Source organism: Anopheles gambiae, chromosome X (genome assembly GCF_943734735.2).
Source record: "Anopheles gambiae chromosome X, idAnoGambNW_F1_1, whole genome shotgun sequence".
NCBI lineage: Eukaryota > Metazoa > Arthropoda > Insecta > Diptera > Culicidae > Anopheles > Anopheles gambiae.
This window is the reverse complement of record NC_064600.1, coordinates 20,672,292-20,692,844: the sequence shown is the minus strand read 5'-3', so window position 1 is coordinate 20,692,844 and position 20,553 is coordinate 20,672,292.

Here is a 20,553-nt window from a genome sequence, read left to right as displayed (position 1 = left end):
TCTAAATGACGAAAACTATCTGAAAAAATATGCAATAAATTTGGCAACAAACTCATTTCGAAATGACCACAAATTGGATTTCGGCAAATGCAGTTTATGCCGAGGTCGTATGTTAAAGTATTTGTATAATCATTGCAACTTTGTTAATTGATCCCGATTTTGCCGGTATTCAATTTTTGCCGCGTTTCTTTCCTAATTAGTTTAGGTTTTTAAAAGTTAACACGAGTAGAAAAAGCTAATAAAAATCTATTATTTATTAATCTTATAGCATAGGCAGACCGCTTTTAATTAATCGGATGTTTGCAGTTTCAACTATTATAGTAACGATTTATAAAAAAATCGATTGTTATTCGCGAACGATCACACTCAAATGCCTTTAAATTCAGTATATTTTATACTTCTGCTCACCAACGGACTCACTCGCGTATTGTTTAAAATCAGATAGTTTTTTCGTCTACATATTTTATTGGTCATAAAAATTAGATTTCCTAGTACGAGCTTGTTTAAACCTACACCTTATTCTAATAGACGGTATAGAATTAGACGGTACTCTAAAAAAGAGGGTACTTTTTGAAGGCTTCCATGACAAAACACATAACGAAGTCCCAAAGGTGTATTCCCCCTTCGCTTGTATTATGTGTGTTACGTTGCATTTTCGTTTGTTATATCTATGCATATAGGATTTAGAACAGGCATTTGAAGAAAACTTAACATGAAAAGAAAGAAAACTTACTCGTCCGGCACGCTAGCCTCCTGAGTATGTCCATTGATATTAAATTAAACGAACAATAACAAAGTCATGTCGCAAAGGTGGCTTCTTTCACCAGTGAGTGGTGGTAATGTGATGACCCTCGGATTTTTAAGCTTCTATGCTTCAGTGTTTCTACCGCTGTTTTATGGAAAGGGGAAGTCGTATATACGTAGTAGAGTTAGCTTAAACCAGCCATTCTATTTAGGTTTCACTCACACTACTATTCTTTCATTGATATGGCTTTAGGATTGTCTGATCAATAATGTTTCTTAAATAAACATTCTAAAAGTACGATAAAACAGATTTTCATAAAATGAAACTTTTAAATGAATGTGTAACAGTAAAAAAAAAACAATATACTACATATTGTTAATTTTGTTACTAAAATTTATTTTTATTTATTTATTATTTATTAAGGTTTAGGTTACCCAGCAAGTTACTGTCTACATAAGAGATACAATTAAACATCTAAATCGAATATAGCTTTGACACATTAAAGCTCAGAACAAAACAAACTATTAACCGCACAAGAATAAATGAGAAAATATATTAACGAAAAATAAATGCTCAGCTTTTTTGTTAACACAATTTAGAAAATTACTTTAATTAATTACTATAGTTAAATAAATTATAAAATTGTAATACTTTTATATATCACTTTTAAAAGTACTTCAATACGTGAAATCACAGGGCTTATTTGATTGCTTTATCAGGATATTTGGCGATGAATTTACGAAACAGGCATACTACGTTGACTTATTTCATAATACATTTTTTATAGTTTAGCTTCTAAAATGTTCTTATGTTATTTTTTAACTTATCTTTCTTACACATGTTTATACATACATACATACATATCTTCTTTGAAGCACTTCCTCTGCACTGCTCTTTTCACTATTATTTGTTAATGGTAAAGGATGATACCTAGCAGCAGAATAACACTCATGGTCAGGGTCTACAGCAGGATTGACTCAGTATGATTAGGTGCTGTATTGTATACATGTGTTGCGCGTGTGGTAGTTCTGTACCACGCACAATTATAAAAGGCCTGGACATTAGACGTCAGCATTCAGTTCGAGCCGTGCCTTTGTTCTAGCAACTTGCAACTTTTAAGTCCTTAACAAAACTTAAACGGAGTGAAATTTTGCCGAATAGTCGCATCATCATAAAGCATAACATAAAATAATATTGGTGTTCTATAAAACTGTGCATAAATTTACAGATAAAGAATAATATAATCAATTATTAAATTCTAATTTCGAAGTGATTTAAAAAAATCGTAATAAGAAGTTTGCAAATGATAGTGAATGTGCCTGTGCATTTTGTGATATATAGTTTATGGATTACAATCACCATTATACTGCTGGTAATGACATGTCGTGTTAAACATGTGAAGCTCTGCTCTATAAACCGCTTTTTTTCGAAAACACTTGATTTCAAAATACATGTTTTCACAATTGAAACAATTGAAAATGCCGAAAGAAGAAATTCATTGCAGCTGCTGACCACTGCACAAGATTAGAATGCGACTCTTGTGCGTGTGACAACGGCTATTATGGGTTTTCAAAATCATTTTAACTCATCCTAAGGTGTATCCAATCAACCTAGTGAATCTTATCGGAGAAATGGCTACCAATTAGTTTTTGATTAAATAATGGTTCGTGTAGTTAAATTGGTAATCAGCTATTTTGCCAAAAGGAGGTTAAGTTTTATGATTAAGATCAATGAATTCATTGCAAGGAAAGAAATTGACAATTAAAAACATCAATCATCTACATTCAGCGAAGTCAAACGAAGCGGGATGGTTTAGAGGACGGGCAAATTTACACAAAAACATAACACATTTTACCAAGGCGGGGAGGATTGTGTTAGCAGCAGGAATGTATCAAATATGGTATTTTCAGTTTCGGAAAAAATCCGTTTCGGGATTTTTCCGGGTGCATTGGGTTTTTTTAAATGGCGCAACAACTAATGTCATGTTTTGTCTGTAGGATGTAATTGATATTTATGACATCTATGATGCTACGTTGGAGCAGTATTCAACGAAAATTTAAAGTGAAAATGGACACGTTAACAAGCATGGATGCACATCGTCTAAGTGATCGTAGTAAAAGATACCTGGATCGAATTAAATAGAAAACATCAGTGCTACAACGTCTAAGTCAGTGATGTCAAACTCGTTTAGAGTCGCGGGCCATATTAGAGTTGAAAATATTACCGCGAACCGCAGTAGAGCGGTGTTGAGTGGGAAGGGTGTTGGGAGGAGGTTGGTGGTGATAAAAATACTACCTTTTTAAACTTAAATATATCATTAAATAATACATGTGGTTTAAGTCCATTTTTTGTTTTCCCCATCAACCACTACGCCCATGAATGTACAAAAACGGGTATTTTCTATTCCGGGAAAAAATCCACGTGTAGATTGGGTTTTTTTTCAATCGCGCAACAGCTAATGAGAGTTATTACATATTGTAATGTGATTGATATCTATGACATGGCTACGATGGAACGGTATCCAAAGTAAATTTAATGTGAGAATGCCAAGCATCGATGCACCAAGTTTAAGAGTACAACATGGAAAACATTAAAGTTACAACTCCTAACATAAAGCGCATAATCACTTGTATTAGTGATGGGTGGGTGAATTCAAACCTACAGGGCCAGATCCATCCGTAGACGTACGAGTCGACCCAAAAGGTATATTAGGTTTAGTCGGTGCAACGATTCCGGTAGGTGTAAGACACCATAAAAGACTTCAACCCAACGATGCCCCAACGATTTCGGATCGAGTCGGATAAAGGTAGAATCAGTCCGACCCGTGGGTCCAGCTAGCTCGGGTTGACCCGAATTATCAGTAGGTGCGAGAAGTAGGTTCAATACTCTACCCGAACTCGAACTCGATGAAAATAAATATTTTAAGACTGTGCGTCACTAATAACTTTGCTTCCAAACAAATGAAAAGCCAATACAGTTTGCAAAAACCCAACCAGTAAGCGCCCAAAAGCTTAATTTCAAAAATCCCTGCTGTCAGACCATATGTCTCTGAAAGATGTCGAAAAAAGTGTGCCGCAGTTTTGCGATACAAATCCACAGATCCCGATATCGTCTACATTTTTACGTATCGTTCTGCAGTCTTGTGATTGACTCTCGCAGATTTATCAAAGTGTCCTCTGCGGTCTTGTGTTCTATCAGAAAACTGTGTATCAAATCCTATACAGGCATTCGAGACTTAATTAATTACCACGCAGCCGGATAGTCAATCCTTGCTACGGTGGGACGGTGTATTCTAAGCTTTAACCCGTGACGGGCATGTTATTGAGTCGGTCGAGTTGACGACTGTACCACGGGGCCGCCCCTACCTTCTTTGAGATTTAATTTGCAGCATGCCAAATGTACCGTGTAAAACGCTTTGATTAACCGCGTTTCAATTTATTGTTAATAAAATAGTTCCCAATTCAAAGAAATAGTATTTGCTCTTGTTGATTAAAGATGTTGAAAACTTTGTGAAATATAAAGTCGTCCTTTTGAATGTTTTGATCGAACAAATCAAGATCTGATTGCACAACATCTTCAATGAAAAAATAGCCGTTGAATCATAGTCTCGTAAGCAATAGAACAACATTTACTAATATGTAGGTAAATAAACCTTGTACAGTATCGGACATTAAGATAGGACCCTTTTTTTTCAATGCACCGTGCACTTGTTTTGCCACGTTACTTGTGTTTGTGTGTGTGTGTGTGTGTGTGTATGTGTGTGTGTGTGTGTGTGTGTGTGTGTGTGTGTGTGTGTGTGTGTGTGTGTGTGTGTGTGTGTGTGTGTGTGTGTGTGTGTGTGTGTGTGTGTGTGTGTGTGTGTGTGTGTGTGTGTGTGTGTGTGTGTGTGTGTGTGTGTGTGTGTGTGTGTGTGTGTGTGTGTGTGTGTGTGTGTGTGTGTGTGTGTGTGTGTGTGTGTGTGTGTGTTTGTGTGTGTGTGTGTGTGTAGAAAGATAGTGTGCTTTTTAATGTGTATTTGCAAGTGCGCGGGTTTGTGTCTGAAAAACATAGCTTGCCATGATGTCATATTGCGTTGAAATTATTCTTATTATGTGTGTTATCATGTGAAACATTGTGCGTTTACACTTGGATAAAAGCTAAAGTTTGCATCGACAGCAGCGCTTGTTCCTCGGACGAAAACGCAGGTGTGCTGTTTCATGAATGTGAATGCGACACCGGTGCGAAATGGACACGCGCACAATAGCAATGAACTCGGCATTCCCTCACAGGTGTTTCTCCAGTGCACGCCATTGAAAGGCCTTCGTGCATCTCTGCGTTGCACGTTGTGTGCGAATGGTAAACTTTGTGCGTGCATTGAGCTGGCGCGCAGTTCTTTTCCATGGGCGTTTTGTTTCATGAGCGCGGCAGTATTCTTTTCTCGATTTTGAAGGGAAAACGCTTACTCGCGTACTCGTTGATAGTTTTTATCCATGCGATGTTTTCGCTGCTCGACAACGATGTAATTCATCGCGTATAGAAGTAGAACGCAGGCAGAGCACGGGATCAGCCGTGTCCAAGTTTTTAACCAGCGCGTTCTTGACGGTCCAAGCAAGCAATGTTAGTAACAATGGGTCGAGGTAAACGTTGTACCGATTATCAGCGCCATATGATAAAGCGAATGGCTGCTGCTGGCATTAAGCGCAAAAGGATCGAGTTCGTAATGGAACGATCGCGCACTTTTGTGGCAAACGCGCTTCGGACAACCGAAACGTGCTTAAACAACTGAAACGCGCTTGGACAACCGAAACGCGCAAGTCAACCGGACGTCCTCAGAAGACCACGGCGAAAGAAGACCGTAACATTGTTAATATTTCAAAAACACACTGATCGCGAGGGCGGTGGTCCTGCTTATTACATCAAAAACCTAACCCAAAACACAAAAAAACTACTTACAAATCTATCCGAAACGACCTACTTGTGAAACAAACACACACATCAATACACATTCAAACATACATCCACGCACACACACACACACACATGCACACACACATACACACACACACACACACACACACACACACACACACACACACACACAAACACAAACACATACAAACCACACATAAACTTGGCCCAACGGGTGCACGGTGCGTTAAAAAACCAATGCCCTATCTTTCTGTCCGATACTGTAACCTTGCCCAAGCTGCATATAAGCAAATGAAAAAGTTTATTTTATGTAAACTTTGCAGATATATTTAAAATATTTATCACTTTAAAGCATCACAAGCATTAAAAATTCAATTAAATAGAAAATAGCTAATATTTACCCGGGTTAAAACGAATAAGGTAAAAACCCGTTAAACACCAAAAAATAAATACCGCATAAAAAGGTATTTACTACTGGTGGGTCATACGATTCATTTCACGACCCGACCCTGAGTCGGGCGCGAGTCAGTCGGAATCGATTCCGACCCGTGGGTGCAGCGGGTGCGCTAGGTCGGAGTCGGAATCAAATCCGACCCGCGGGTGCAACGAGTTCGGGTCGACCCGACTGATGAGTAGGTGCGAGAAAGCATAAGCGACTCCGACCTATTGGTGCAGCGAGTTCGGGTCAGATCGGGTCGGATTGAACCTATCTTGACTCGATCCGACCCGAACTCGTTGCACCAACAGGTCGGAGACGGTTATGCTTTCTTGCACCTACCCGAATCGTTGCACCTACTGAACCTACTTGTACCTTTCGGGACGACCCGAACGACTCCGGGTCGCTAACGGATGGCTCCGATCCGATAGGTTCCGGTCGACCCGCCCATCACTAGTATTTACCCCACAGTACAACACTGACTACACCACATGGTTCTTGCGATCGATAAAAATCGTTAAGGACTTATTCTTTTACCCAGAATAGTATCCACATTTTTTCGTACCCTTCTATGAAACTATTCATGACAAAAACTTCACCTCCTTAATTGTATAGAAATAAGTAATATAGAAATACATTTAAATTACGCTAAGAAGTTTACATTTACTTACTTACTTACTTATACGGCGATACAACCGCTTTGCGGTGTCAACCTGCCTCAGGAGTGTCCGAAACCGCTCACGGTCTCGCGCCTTCGTCTGCAAGTCCGTTATCCCGCCCTCCACGCCATCCACGCGGAAGCCTCCACGCCATCTTGCTATCTTGCAAATTTGGGCCTACCACACCTCCTCTGTCCTTGTGGACGGCCTAAAAAGACTTTACGGGCTGGGTCGTCCGTTTCCATGCGTATAACATGGCCATCCCACCGGAGCCTGGCGAGCTTGATACGCTGTACGACAGTGAGGTCGCCGTACATCTCATATAGCTCGTCATTATAGCGGCTCCTCCATTGTCCTTCCACGCATACGGGGCCAAGTATCCTTCTGAACATCTTCCTCTCGAACGCGGCCAGAAGTGTTTCATCAGATTTGGACAGTGTTCATGTCACAGAGGCGTATGTGAGTACCGGTACTATATAAGTACTTAACATTTACTCATACTTAACTTTAGAGGCGGCTGCCCTAACTCGGACAATTTATCGTTCTTGTGCAATGCTCCAGATACATGCTAACTTTGAGACTACCTGGACGATTTTCTAACTGGACTTAAAAACAAATGCAGCATTTTGACAACGCGAATGACTTATAACGATGACTCATCATTTTGGCACTATATCGTCAAATTTGCTAGATATGTGACCATTTTTTAAGAAAAGAAACTACCAGCTTCTCATCGGCTAAAAAGTAACCCTCATAAATAAAGTAAAGAAAGTGGTATTCCTATACATGGTTTCCAAAAGTCCTATACATGGGTTCCAAGTTATTTTGTGTTTTGGGTTAGGTTTTTGATGTAATAAGCAGGACCACTGCCCTCGCGATCAGTGTTTTTCGATATATTAACAATTTTACGGTCTTCTTTCGCCGTGATCTTCTGAGGACGTCCGGTTGACTTACGCGTTTCGGTTGTCCAAGCGTGTTTCGGTTGTCTAAGCACGTTTCGGTTGCCCGAAGCGCTTTTGCCACAAAAGTGCGCGATCGTACCATTACGAACTCGATCGTTTTGCGCTTAATGCTAGCAGCCGCCATTCGCATTATCAGAATACTTTTAACGCAATATGACATAATGGCATGCACCGTTTTTCACACACACACACACACACACACACACACACACACACACACACACACACACACACACACAACGATGGTTTTAGAGAAACCTATACCATCGCACATAACTATACTCGGAGAATATACGTACGTTACGTATCGAGGCCAAATCAGAACATGCTCAAGCTGCGGAAAGGCACAGCATCATGGGAATACATGTTCTGAGAATAGAAAAGAATTTAAGAAAACGGTAAGTAACGTTCAAGATCGACTTACAAATCACACCAGCGTGGCAGTGCAAAATAAGCCCGAAACTTCTGCGGCTCTTATAAAACATCCGACAACCGTACCAACACCCACGACACCGGTGTCACTAACATCAACGTCGCTGTTGGCGCCAACGTTGTCACTCAGACCAACGTCGCCGTTAGTGTTATTACAAACACTGCCTAATACGACAGGGCCCATAGCAGCGCTAGCCAAACCTGTCGCTTCGACATCTGTTGTGGAATTTAAGGCTCCACACACACCGTCACCCAATCTCTTCCTTACCAATACCGCACTAACTAGTGCGGCTATTGTAAGTGAAAGAAGAACAGACGATGCATCCGACAGCGATGCTTCGACCTCTTCGCTAACAAGTGTACACAAACGCAAGCCTGGACGACCACCAAAACAAACAAAAACAGACGCGCGATTAGCGTATGAATCACCACGAAATAATAGTGAGTAATCAACTTAATGATAAAAATACTCCAGTGGAACTGCAGAAGTGTCCTGCATAAAAAAGATATGTTGAATGCAATGCTATCTGAGCAGGACATTGACGCTTTCGTTTTTTGTGAAACCTGGTTAGCCAAAACTGAGAACTTTTTTCTTTCTGGATTTAACATAACCAGATCAGGGCGAGATGATGGTATGGGTGGAGGCGTACTGGTGGGTGTTAAAAAACCCCATTCCTTTTATAAACTCTCAATTCCTGCAATGAATTTGATCGAAGCGACTACGATTCAAGCCAAAATAAAAGGCGAAGATATTTGTTTGGTATCGATTTACATAAAACCATTAACCAATGCAATTGAAAACAATTATATTAGAAATGAATTAGAACATCTTGCTACAATTTTACCAGCCCCTTTTGCAATTTTGGGTGACTTTAACGCACACGCTCTAGAGTGAGGCGGATTGCGCAACGACTCCCGTGGTGAAATAATCCGTAACTTCTGTGATGATTTTCAACTATCTATTTTGAATACTGGTGAAACAACTCGAATCCCCAAACCCTCGGCAAGGCCAAGCGGCTTAGATCTTTCCATAGTTTCCGCAACACTCGCTTTAGATTGCACCTGGGAGGTCATTCAAGACCCTCAAGGCTCCGATCACCTACCAACTTTGACAAAAATGTTTAGAGGTACGGAATATAAATATAAATATATAAATAAATATAATATAAATAGTACGGAAAATAATTTAGATTTGAAACACGACCTTACACGCAACATAGACTGGCACAAATATGGGGAGCTTATTAAAAAATCATTTGCCTCACACGATACAAATAACCCAATGGAAAAATATGAAAAAAATGCAGCTTCCATCCTCCAGTGCGCTTTAGAATCCCAAACAAAACCTAACACTAGCAAACATAAAAAGCAAACCTCCTACGATATAGTGGGATACCAAGTGCAGCGAGATGCACAAGAAAAACTCCTTAGCTTTTAAAGAATATAGTCGGGTAGGTTCCACGTCACTGTACGAAAGATACCAAACTTTAGAAAAACCTTGCAAAAACCTACTGAAAGCTAAGAAAAGAGGGTATTGGAGGAGATTTATTAACAGTCTCACCTCATCGACATCCATGCGTGAATTATGGACCACAGCCAAACGAATGAGAAACAGCACAATAACCAACGAGAGTGAAAAGTTTGACGGGTCTTGGCTAGGCCCATTCGCCCAAAAAAATTGTCCAGATTTTGCTCCACCCTCAGAGTTTTCTCAAACCTCTCCTGGCTCACATCCTGAACTTGATACTTTATTCACAATGAATGAATTTAAATTAGCATTGAACAAAATACACAACACCTCACCTGGGTTGGATCACATAAAGGGAAAACTGCTTAAAAATTTACCAGACTTTGCCAAAGAACAGTTACTCGAACTATTTAACAAATTTTTAGAAAATAATATTGTTCCCCCTTGCTGGCGAGAAATAAAAGTAATAGCCATTCCAAATCGAAACAGCACGTCAACAGACTCACAAACTTACCGGCCCATCGCTATGTTATCCTGCTTAAGGAAAATGTTCGAAAGAATGATATTGCCTAGGTTAGACAGCTGGCTGGAAAACAACCAGTTGCTATCCAAAACACAATATGGCTTCCGTAAAGGGAAGGGCTGCAATGATTGTCTTACATTACTTACAACAGACATTCAGTTAGCCTTCGGTCGTAAACATGATATGACATCCATATTCCTTGATGTTAAAGGAGCTTTTGACTCCGTATGTATAGAAATATTGTGTCAAGAATTAGAAAAAGCCGGTATTCCTCCCAAACTCAATAACATATTGTACACATTACTGTCTAAAAAAATAATGCACTTCAACAACAATTTTCTAAATTTTAACAGGACAAATTACTACGGGCTACCTCAAGGCTCTTGTCTTAGTCCTTTGCTTTATAACTTTTACGTGAGAGATATCGACTCGTGCCTTGTAAACGGTTGTACTCTTCGACAGTTGGCAGATGATGCTGTAGTGTCTTTCGCTAGCCCCGACAGTGCCAAAATGGAAGCTTATTTGCAAAAAAACATAAATAGCTTAACAACCTGGTCAACAAACTTGGGGATTGAGTTTTCCACTGAAAAAACAAAACTTGTAGTCTTTTCAAAAAAACATCACTCTCCTGCTCCTAGGATATCATTAATGGACAAGAGAATAGAAAATGTTAACACATTTAAATATCTTGGAGTTTGGTTCGATCGCAAATGCCTTTGGAGAAGACACATACAATACTTAGTAACAAAGTGTAGCAAAAGGATAAACTTCCTCAGAACGATTACGGGTACGTGGTGGGGAGCGCATCCCAGAGATTTACTGCAGCTTGACAAATCAACAATTCTATCTTCCCTCGAGTATGGCTGCATATGTTTTCACTGGGCAGCTAGTACACATGTTCAGCGGCTCAGGCGAATTCAATATCGATGCTTGCGTATCTCGCTGGGATGCATGCCTTCTACACACACTATGTCCCTCGAGGTAATGGCTGGGATCATGCCACTGGACTTACGATTTGAACAGCTATCACTAAAAATCCTGATTAAGAACTCCGCCTGCACCTCAAATAGTCTGGTTATAAAAAACTTCATAGAACTGCAAGATTTGAACAATAATTCAAAAATACTACAAATATGGCACGATTACTTGACTTTGGGCATAAAACCGCTGCTAACTAACACCCACCTCCGATCAGTCATCAGACAAATTTGCCAGACGAATTCCTATCAATTGACATCTCAATGACATATTCAAAGAAGATATTCACCAAGGACACTCTACCAGAAATAGCTCCAAAACTATTCGGAGAGCGTTTTGGGAATGTAAACTTGAATAATGCATACTTCACGGATGGCTCCAAGATAAATGGCAAAACAGGCTGTGGAGTATTTTCGCGTCATCGAAATATCTCCTTACAGCTAGAAGCACCATGCACTGTATTTGTTGCGGAACTTGCTGCTATCTCCTGTGCGCTAGAAGACATCGCTTCTAGACAAACAGATAGATACGCAATTTTCACAGATAGCCTCAGTGCCATCGAAACCATTAGGTCTCAATCAATTGAGGACTCAAACTATTTTCATCGGAAGATAAAAATATGTTTGCGTTCTCTCTCTGATAGAGGCTTCAAGATACACATAGCCTGTATACCTGCTCACAGTGCAATAGCTGGCAACGAACAAGCGGATAGACTGGCGAAAGCGGGATCGAACTCGATCGAAATACTCAGTCGGCCTATATATTCGCAAGAAGTGCTTATGGTACCAAGGCATTACTATATAGAAAAGTGGCAACAATACTGGAGTGAAGATGATCTTGGTCGCCATTGTCATTCCATATTACCGAATGTTAGTATACACCCATGGTTTAGAGGCTTGAAGGTTGGATGTTCTTTTATCAGGGCTATGTCAAGACTGATTTCAAATCACTATGGGTTAAACGCTCATCTCCACCGCATAGGCTTGTCAAAGACAAAAGAGTGTCCGTGAGGTATAGGACACCATGACATTGACCACTTACTGTGGTCATGTCAAACGTACGAAAGCTGTAGGTATCAACTCCTTGCATCAGTGAAAACTGTAAAAAAGACACCACTCATCCCAGTTCGAGACCTATTAGCTATGTTTGATATAGATTATCTTAAAATTATCCACACGTTTATGCAAAATAATAATATTTCCATATAATCATTACATTTCACACACTTCCACACAATCAATACAGCTTACAATAGACAGGTTTTTTTTTCAAGTTTAACAACATATACTTCCTCGAAAGGGGTTAATACGGCCAGGCCGTAATAAAAAAAAAAAAAAAAAAAAAAAAAAAAAAACAAACAAACAAACAACAATTTTACGGTCTTCTTTCGCCGTGGTCTTCTGAGGACGTCCGGTTGACTTGCGCGTTTCGGTTGTCCAAGCGCGTTTCGGTTGTCCAAACACATTTCGGATGTCTCAAGCGCGTTTGCGACAAAAGTGCGCGATCGTTCCATTACGAACTCGATCGTTTTGCGCTTAATGCCAGCAGCAGCCATTCGCTTAATGATATGGCGCTGATAATCGGTACAACGTTTACCTCGACCTATTGTTACTAACACGACTGATCCCGTGCTCTGCCTGCGTTCTGCTTCTATACGTGATGAATAACATCGTTGTTTAGCAGCGAAAACATGCGTATGGATAAAAACTATCAATGAGTAAGCAGGTGAGCGTCTACCCATTTAAATCGACAGCAGAATAATGCCGCGCTCATGAAACAAAACGCTCATTGAAAAATAACTGCGAGCCAGCACAATGCACGCACAAAGTTAAACATGCGCACATAACGTTCAACGCAGAGATGCACGCAGGCCTTTCAATGGCGTGCACTGGAGAAACACCTGTGAGGGAATGCCGAGTTCATTGCTGTTGTGCGCGTGTCCATTTCGCATCGCTGTCGCATGCACATACATCAACCAAGCACACCTGCGTCCATCAAGCACACCTGCGTTTTCGTCCGTGAAGCTACGTTTCTTCAGACAAAAACCCGCACACACACACACACACACACACACACACACACACATACACACACACACACACACACACACACACACACACACACACACACACACACACACACACACACACACACACACACACACACACACACACACACACACACACACACACACACACACACACACACACACACACACACACACACACACACACACACACACACACACACACACACACACACACACACACACACACACACACACACACACACACACACACACACACACACACACACACACACACACACACACACACACACACACACACACACACACACACACACACACACACACACACACACACACACACACACACACACACACACACACACACACACACACACACACACACACACACACACACACACACACACACACACACACACACACACACACACACACACACACACACACACACACACACACACACACACACACACACACACACACACACACACACACACACACACACACACACACACACACACACACACACACACACACACACACACTCCTTGCGGACGGCCTAAACAGACTTTACGGACTCATCATGGCCCGCCCACCGGAACCTGGCGAACTTGATACGATGTACGACAGTGAGGTTGCCATACATCTCATATAGCTCGTCATTGTATCGGCTCCTCCATTGTCCTTCCACACATACGGGGCCAAGTATCCTTCTGAGCATCTTCCACTCGAACGCGGCTAAGAGGGCTTCGTCAGATTTGGACAGTGTCCATGTCTCAGAGGCGTATGTGAGTATCCGTACCATATAGGTACTATATAGTCCCAGCTTCGTCTGTCGCGACAGGTTCTTTGAGGTAAACTGATATTTCAGGCTGTAGAATGACCGGTTGGCAGCCAGCATCCTTGCGTGCAACTCAGCTTCCATGTCGTTGCTGACCTTTGACCCAAGATAGGTGAATTGTGGGACGACTTCAAAAGTGCGTTCACCTATCTGCACGTCACGCCTACGTAGATTCGGATTATTTATTGGTATGTCCGCTGATGTTGCCACCATCAGTTTGGTCTTTGCCTCGTTTATCTGCAATCCGAGGCTCTCTGCCGCCTGCTCGAGTCTCCACCCTCGAGTCACGGATGGCCCTCTCTAGCGCCAGGTTGAATAGGAGACAAGCAAGCCCGTCCCCCTGGCGCAAACCTTTCGTGGTAGCAAAAGGCCCTGAGAGTTTTCCATCCATCCTCACCTGCCAGGTGACGTTGGGTCATTCTAACTAGCCTTATCAGTTTGGCCGGGATTCCAAAAGAGCTCATAGCGTCATACAGTTTTACCCTGGCTATGCTATCATATGCGGCTTTGAAGTCAATGAAGAGATGGTATGTGTCGTGTCTGTATTCAGCTATCTTCTCCAAGATCTGCCGCATGGTGAAGATCTGATCAGTGGTTTATTTTTCGTTTCGGAATCCTCTTTGATAGTTTCCGACTATCTCTTCGACGTGCGGGACAAGGCGATCCTGAAGGATCAGGGAGAATATTTTATAGGCGGTATTCAACACCGTAACACCCCTGTAGTTGTTGCAGTCCAACCTATCTCCCTTCTTGTATATGGGGTAGATGATGCCGAGATTCCAATCACAAGGCATCGATTCGCTATCCCACACCTCAGTAACAATTTGATGAATCTCGTTTTCTAGTCGTGCACCTCCATTTTTGACCAGTTCGGCTGCAATTCCGTCGGTTCCGGGTGCCTTGTTATTTTTCAGCCGACGGATAGCCTTTCGTGTTTCTTCTATGCTAGGTGGCAGTAGCATGACCCTATCTGCTAGTGGCGCTTCTAGCTGTTCGCTAAACTGGTCGTTGATCAATTCATCAAAGTACTGAGCCCACCGCGAGAGGACCTCTGGCTGGTTACTAACCAGATCTCCCTCCCTGTTGCGACAGCAGGTTACCTTAGGTACAACGTTGTTTCGGTGACCTGCTATCGCTTGGTAAAACTTTCGTTTCGGTCCGTACGCCTCTCTGGTTTGCTCGAGTTCCCGCATGTTTTGCTCTTCCAAAGCATGCTTCATGGAGCGGTAAACTCGTTTCTCTTCACGTCTGAGCCGTGAACATTCCTCTGCGCATGCCCGCGTTCTATGCCGTTGCTGCATTGCTTGGAATGCAGTATTCTTACGTTCGGTCACTTGTCTGCATTCATCGTCGAACCAGCCAGATTTGGTGTTGCCACGACGTGGTGGGAGTATATTTCTTGCACGGTTTATTATTTTTTTTTAGAGCGTTCCACCTCTCGCCCGTAGTTTCATATCTGTTTTCTGGTAGTAGAGACTCTTCTAAAGCGGCTTTGAATTCCTGTTGGACAGTAATGTCCCTTAGAGAGTCCGTGTTGAGCCGAGGCTGCGTGTTTTCTCCGCCCCCATTGGCGCGGGGGCAAGCGATTCTACAACGTATCACTAAGCCAACCAAGTTGTGATCCGAATCGATATTGGCTCCTCGGTAAGTTCTGACGTTTAACAGGCTCGACTGTCGTTGGCGGCTTATTAACACGTGGTCGATCTGGTTGAAGGATTCGCCATCCGGGTGCACCCACGTCATTTTGTGGATGTCCCTCCGCGCAAATTTGGTACTTCCTACAACCAGATTGTTCGCTGCGGCGAACTGGACCAATCTACTACCATTATCGTTACTGTGCTCATGCAGACTGTGACAGCCAGTGTATTGGCGGTACATACGAGAAAGCTTTTATGAAACAGAAATCAGCATCGTCAATTCGTTCCGTGAAAGATTTCATCGACTCACTTACTGCTTCTCACTCAATGGAACGCAACTACTCACAGGCTCCACTACTCACAACGCTTGATGAAGTTAAGCATGGCATCAAGGGGGTTGATCTCATGCACGGTGAGCTTCTCACTTCCTTCAACTCACTAATGAACAAGCTCATCTTTTATCTTGCCACGCATACTACTACATCGAGTGCTCACCATTCTGCGATTCCTGCTACGCACTCAACGACCACGATTCCAGTTGCGGCTTCTAAGCTCACCCATCAAGCTGTTGGTGAGAATCCTTCTAAACGTCGATTGATGGATCGCTTTCCCGACCCATCGCCTACCAATACCGTTACACGCACTATGCTTTCATCGGGTACAGGGTTGTCCTGCAATAATATTACGACCGTTCCTGAACGCCCACCCCGTACTTGGGTCTTTATCTCCCGTATTGCTCCTGATACTCCGATTGATGCGATCCGTGAAATGGCCTGTTCTAACATAGGGACAGACGACATCTGGTATATAGCCTTGTACGACGCGACCGGGATCTTTCTACGCTCTCCTACGTATCTTTTAAAATTGGTGTACCGGATTCGCACCGGGCTATTGATTTGGCTGCTTCAACCTGGCCTCGCGGGATCTCTTTTAAGGAGTTCATCGACCTTAATCCCCGCTCCGTCAATGTTTGGCGACCCACTACTGCAGCATCCCTTGCACCTTCTGCGTCTATTAATCGTGAATCGGAACATCCTTCATCGCCACCTTCTATCAACCACACGACACAACTGCAAAACGCTGATTTCACTATTTCGCCCAATTATGGTCCTATGAGCTTGCCTTATACGCAGTACTTTCAGCAAGCGTAAACCGGCTGATCCGGCTGAAGATTCTCATGAACTACCGACTTTACCCGAATTGATGGAAGCTAACCCTGCATCTAATACACACAATCCGTCCGACTCTCTTCGGCCGTTAATAACTTGCATCGAAAGCTCTCCTGGCGCATCTCGCTCTCTCATCCCTTCGATCGATCGACTAAACATCTACTATCAAAACGTAAGAGGATTGCGCACAAAACTAGACGAGTTACGCCTCTCTCTATCTGAGCTTGATATGGATGTGTTGGTGTTAACTGAAACATGGCTCGATGGCTCAATTCCGTCCTCTCTTATCTCGGAGGATGCGTATGTCATCTATCGCTGCGACCGAAATTCTCTCAACAGTAACCGTTGCCGTGGTGGTGGTGTACTCATTGCCTGCTCTTCCGTGCTGAACACGTCAACTTTATCACTGCCGTTCGACTCGTTGGAGTCTGTTTGGACAATTGTTAAGCTTCAAAACCTTGCAATCTCCCGATCTGCGTTCTTCCGAAGAAGTCCTTGACGATTTGCATGAGAGTGTTAGTTTCGTTGCTGGCAAACTTAAACCAAATGATCTTATGGTGTTACTTGGTGATTTTAATTCACCATCACTCTCCTGGCAACCGCCGGCATCGTGCGTTAATCACTTCATTCCTACTGGTGTAACTCGTGAAAATGTTTCTCTGCTTGATGGAATGTCGGTAAACGGTTTGCTGCAATTATCTGGCATAGAAAAATATACGCGGAAGACAATTGGACCTTCTATTTGCCAATGCTGCCTTCTTGGAGTGCTGCTCCCCCGTCATAGCTTCACCTGTTAAACTCGTCGCGCTAGACAATCATCATCCTGCTCTTGAGACAAGTGTGCTCCTTACGCACTCTCGCCCTGCATCCTCTCAACGAATACCTACAGCTCGTATGTTCAATTTTAGGAAGCTGGACTACCAAAAGCTTCATTGTATTTTAGCCGATACCGATTGGTCCTTTATTGATGCTGACTGTAACATAAATCAAGCTGTAGCAGTGTTTACTAATGTAATCACTTCCGCCTTCCCTTCCTGCTGTCCTCTCCTTAAACCCGCTCCTAATCCTAAGTGGTCGAACAGAGCTTTACGTCTATTAAAATCGGACAAAAACCGCGCTCAACACGCCTACCGTTTAAATAATACTTTACACAATCTTTGTGTATATAAATATGCGGCTAAGGCTTATCGTCTTCTTAATCGCCATCTGTATCATCGCTACGTCCGGCGTCTTCAAATGCGCCTCACTATTGATCCTGGGTGATTCTTTCGTTTTGCGAACTCTCGGCGAGGCTCTGCTAGCCTTCCATCCACCCTGTTTCTTGATCTGTCCTCTGCTACGTCCATTCCTGATATATGTAACCTGTTTGCCAAACATTTCTCCAGTGTATTTGTCGATCCCAGTTCTTTTAAGGTTCCTTTGGACGTAGGTTTGTCTTACACGCCCTCTGATGTGATATCATGTAATTCAGTCGTTGTAAGTGAAAGCCTAGTAAAATCCGCTTTATCCAAACTTAAAACTTCGTTTTCACCAGGTCCCGATGGCATCCCTGCCTGTGTTTTGAAAAAATGTGCCAATACCCTCACTCCTATTCTCACTCGTCTTTTTTCTCGCTCGCTTAGTGTAGGGATTTTTCCTAGTCAATGGAAACTAGCTTGGCTTGTTCCCATTTATAAGAAAGGTGAACACACACTAGCATCAAACTACAGAGGCATTTCTATTATTTGTGCGTGTTCTAAAATCCTCGAGTCAATTGTCCATTTATCTGTAATGCCTTGTGTAAAAAATTATATTTGTACGGAACAACACGGCTTTATGCCCAATCGCTCAGTGTCCACCAACCTAATGTGTTTTTTGTCTTCTCTATATCACTATCTGTCTAGTGGTAAGCAAGTAGACACTATCTATACCGATTTCAAAGCGGCATTTGACAGTATACCTCTATCATTACTTGTTGCTAAGCTTCGAAAACTAGGTTTCGGTGGCTCTATATTGCCGTGGTTCAACTCCTATCTTGAGAATCGTTCATATGCAGTTAAAATCTGTGGCTCTTTCTCTGAATGTTTTCTTAGTTCTTCGAGTGTCCCTCAAGGTAGTGTCCTTAGTCCCTTACTGTTCATTCTCTTCCTCAATGACTGTACTTCGATCCTTCCTCCTAACGGCTTCTTTCTATATGCGGATGACGTTAAAAATTTTCTTCCTGTATCTTCTACAGCTGATTGTCTAATCCTTCAATCCTGGCTCTGTAAATTCTCTACATGGTGTGCTTCTAACCTTAGTCCTGTTTAGTCCTGTGTCCTGAAAAATGTTCTGTCTTGTCTTTCTTTGGATCCTCTACAAGTATAACTCATGCGTATAGTGTCTGTGATGCCCCTATTCCCCGTGCGTCCTTGTCTAAGGATCTTGGCGTCTTCTTTGACCCGAGTCTTTCTTTCAAGGAGCACACGGACTATGTCATCAACAAGGCCAACAAAAGTCTTGGTTATATTTGTCGCATGTCCACTGAAATTCGTGATCCTTTTGTCTTAAGTCCCTTTATTCTTGTTGGGTCTGTTCCGTACTAGAAAATGCCTGTGTCATCTGGTCTCCTGTCCAACTATCTCTGCTCCAAAGGATTGAGAGGATCCAGAGACGTTTTACAAGGATCGTATTTCGTAGCCCGCTGGGTCATCAGTCTATTCCGCTTCCTTCGTATGACGATAGATGCACTCTATTAGGGCTTGCCAAGTTGGAGCACCGCCTCTCGGTCGCTCAGGCTTCTTTTGTTGCTAGCATATTGTTCAATACGATTGATACTCCTTCACTTCTGTCGCGCTTACATTTGTATGCACCTTGTCGCACCTTACGTTATCGTTTTCGTCTCCAATTACCTATATGTGGTACACGTTATGCTCGCAATTAGCCTTTTGTAAGAGCTATGCCGTCTTTTAATAGTACTTCAGATCTGCTCGATTTCAACCTATCCTATCCTGTCTACCGATCCCGTTTTCGCTCCTTTTCCGTACCATAAACTCCTTCCAACTCCTTCGTGAATAATTGTATACTACAGTCAGTAAGCACTATTGCTGTAACAAAACGTAACCGAGCAGTTAATAAAATAAAAATAAAAATAAATAAATAAATAAATTGGCTCCCTACCGACTTTCGCGTGGAAGTCCCCCAGGATGATTATGATATCATGCCTGGGGCACGCATCGATAGTTCTAGCGAGGCGGCCGTAAAAAAGGTCCTTCTCTTCTTCCTCTTTCTCTTGGGTAGGAGCGTGAACGTTTATGAGGCTTATATTAAAGAATTTGCCTCCCATGCACAGGGTGCATAGCCTATCGTTTATAGCCTTGAAATCCATGATTGCGGGTTTCAACCGGGGACCTACGGCGAAACCCGTTCCGAGCACGCGGTGGCGCTCGTGGCAACTGTAGTAAATGTCGTAGCAATGCTTACCACGCCTGTTTTGCACACCGTTCCCTAGCCACCGAATCTCTTATAGAGCTACGAGGTCCATGCTCAGTGTGGCTAGGGCATCATCAAGTTATTTCAAGTTTTCGCTTAGAGTGCGTACGTTCCATGAGCCCATTTTAAGAGTAGTACTGGGGCATTGCGTAGGGTCGGTATCGTTGGTTCCGTTTCGATGATTCCTGGTGCTTTCTGTAGTCTATAAATCCATGGGACTGGGTGACTGCCATATGCCACCATCCGCCCAAGGGGTTGGATCAAGCCCGTGTACCCAAGTTTGGATATGTGGTGACAC